The sequence below is a fragment of the Pinus tabuliformis genome, chromosome 8 (genome assembly GCF_031772625.1).
Source record: "Pinus tabuliformis cultivar Carrire ecotype Pingquan chromosome 8, CPIR1, whole genome shotgun sequence".
Lineage (NCBI taxonomy): Eukaryota > Viridiplantae > Streptophyta > Pinopsida > Pinales > Pinaceae > Pinus > Pinus tabuliformis.
Genome location: NC_142294.1, coordinates 1,099,611,410 through 1,099,614,127, shown reverse-complemented (window position 1 = coordinate 1,099,614,127; position 2,718 = coordinate 1,099,611,410). Strand labels below are relative to the sequence as shown.

Sequence of the window (2,718 nt, the reverse complement as noted above, 5' to 3'; positions counted from 1 at the left end):
AAAAACATCTGGAACCAAATTCTTAATCATAGAGATTTATTTTCACTTTATCATGGAGATTTTTAATTTATAAATAGATTGTGTTGCAATAACATAGCTAATCAATACCACATGCTCAAAAAATTATAGTTGAAAATAATTAATATTATTTTGTATTAATGGAGAAATGGTTACACAAGTTGTAACGTATCTCCTTAGTTTAGGATTTGTTCCTAGAGTGTAGGAGTTTGGTTGCAACTTCCTGATTTCTAGTAATGTACTTAATGATGTAATTTCTCATTTGATGAAGTAGAGTGTACGAGAGAGTTCTCTTTGTTTGAGTGTAGTCTCCAGGTGCGGTACTCACCTGTGAGCTGTAACTCCTTTTTAATTGAAGTCTGATTTTTATCTTGGTATCATAGCATAGAGTAGGGATAGCCTTAATTTTTTTTTAGGATGCATCATTGATTACAGAACTGTAGTGGCGGTGGAGTGTACAAAGCATTCGTAGAATCAGGTGGACTGTAGTAACACCTGAAGACAGGTCTCAGATGACTGATCATCTCTGAGCGGAAAATAGGGTTGGCGCGGTTTCGTCGCGAACAGTCGCGCCATTTTTGAGTGGAAGAAAGGGTTTTGAGAGAGATAGTAGCGCCAAGCGCCAGAAAGTGCTATTGGCGTGGAAAATCAAACATTAACCACGCCAATTTCTTAATACGCATCGATTTTGTTTCCGGCGCGGGTATTTCACTGTCGAGAAGCGCCAGCCTCTTTCTCTGTGCAAAATCTGCAATTTTTGCAGATCGACCTTGCCCGGTGGTGGCACTTTGAAATTTCAGATCTGTTCGGTGGTAGCAGATCAGATTTTCCTGGTGGTGGCGCATTAGAGTTCCTGATCTACTCGGTGGCAGCAGATTGGATTTTCCTGGTGGTGGCGCATTGGAGTCCCTGATTTACTCGGTGGCAGCAGATTGGATTTTCCTAGTGGTGGCGCGTTGGAGTTTCGGATCTACTCGGTGATAGCAGATCAGACTTGCCCAATGGTGGCGCATTGGAATTCTTGATCTGTTCGGTGGTAGCAGATCGGATTTGCCCGGTGGTGGTGCATTGTAATTCTATATCTGTTTGGTGGCAGCAGATCGGACTTGCCCGGTGGTGGTGCATTGGAATTCTATATCTGTTTGGTGGCAGCAGATCGGACTTGCCCGGTGGTGGCTCATTGAAGACTTATTCATCAGAGGATCAGAAATTTTATCAGTCCAATATGAATAACAGTGATGAGTACTCTCTTAAGCCAGAAAAGACGTGGTCTATTATCAGGCCAGTAGATTATTTGCTCAGGGAGCAGCGGCTGCTGTTTATTTTGATAGGAATCGCCATCGCATCGACTTTCTTTATCCTTCAGCCTGGTTTTTTGGCTTCTAATGTTAATGAAAATGGACAGTTTGTGCCCGAAAAACCTCATTGGGTTGTTTATGAGACTCCTGGTTCTCGGTTTGCTCAGTATCATTCAGGTTCGATGGTGAATTCAGGGGCTAAAGTGCCCCTAGGTTTGAAGAGAAAGTCCCTGCGAGTTGTCGTAACGGGTGGAGCTAGCTTTGTTGGCAGTCATCTACTTGACAGGCTCATGGTAAGAGGCGATAGTGTTATTGTTGTCGACAATTTATTCACATGAAGGAAGGAGAATGTTTTGCATCCGAGGTTTGAATGGATAAGGCATGATGTTGTGGAACCATTATTGTTGGAGGTTGATGAGATCTACCATTTGGCTTGCCCCACTTCCCCTGTGCATTACAATCCTGTGAGGACTATCAAAACCAATGATGTGGGAATCTTGAACATATCCAGACTTGCCAAGCGTGTTGGGGCACGTTTTCTGCTTACAATTACTAGTGAGGTTTATGGAGATCCTCTTGAACATCCTCAAACTGAAGCTTACTGGGGCTATGTTAATCCCATCGGAGTCCGCAGTTTCTATGATGAGGGTAAGAGAACAACCAAAACTCTGACTATGGGAGAAAATGTTGAGGTTTGGATTGCTCGAATTTTCAATGCATACGGTCCGCGTATGTGCCATGATAATGGTCGGGTTGCAAGTAGTTTTGTTGCTCAATCTTTGCGTAAGGAGCCTTTGACAGTGTATGGAAATGGGAAACAGACACAGAGCTTCCAGTTCGTTTCTGATTTGGTTGAAGGGCTTATGCGACTTATGGAGGGCGAACATGTTGGTCCTTTCAATCTTGGGAATCCTGGGGAATTTACAATGTTAGAACTAGGAAAGTTTGAAGAAGGAAAGGATGACTCTAACAGTGATTGGGACATTCCATTGCTAATGGAAGAAAACAGTAAGGAAGATGAAGAGTAGGAGCAGAAACAAGAAGAAGAAGTAACAGGAAATGTAATCAATAATGCAAGCCCAGAAAAGGATGAAATAGACAGAATTGAGGTAAGTCCCCTACCAAGGAGATCAAGTAGTAATACTCGATTACCTTCTAAATTGAAAGACTATGCATTAATGTCAAAGATTTTAAACATTGTAGAACCTGTAAATTATGAGGAAGCAAGTAAATCTGATGCATGGAGGGCTGCAATGTATGAAGAAATAGAATCAATAAATAGAAACCATACTCAGGATTTGGTTGAATTTCCTGAAGGTAAAACCCCCATAGGATGCAAATGGCTGTATAAACCAAAAATAAACGCAGATGGGAGTATAGAGAAACTTAAAGCTAGACTGGT

The 2,718-nt window shown here is 41.9% G+C and overlaps 1 pseudogene; it reads left to right on the top strand.

The window, feature by feature from the left end:
- The first annotated feature begins 1,243 nt into the window (after nucleotides 1-1,243).
- On the top strand, nucleotides 1,244-2,344 carry LOC149239175 (UDP-glucuronic acid decarboxylase 2 pseudogene; annotated as a pseudogene).
- Nucleotides 2,345-2,718: the final 374 nt, after the last annotated feature.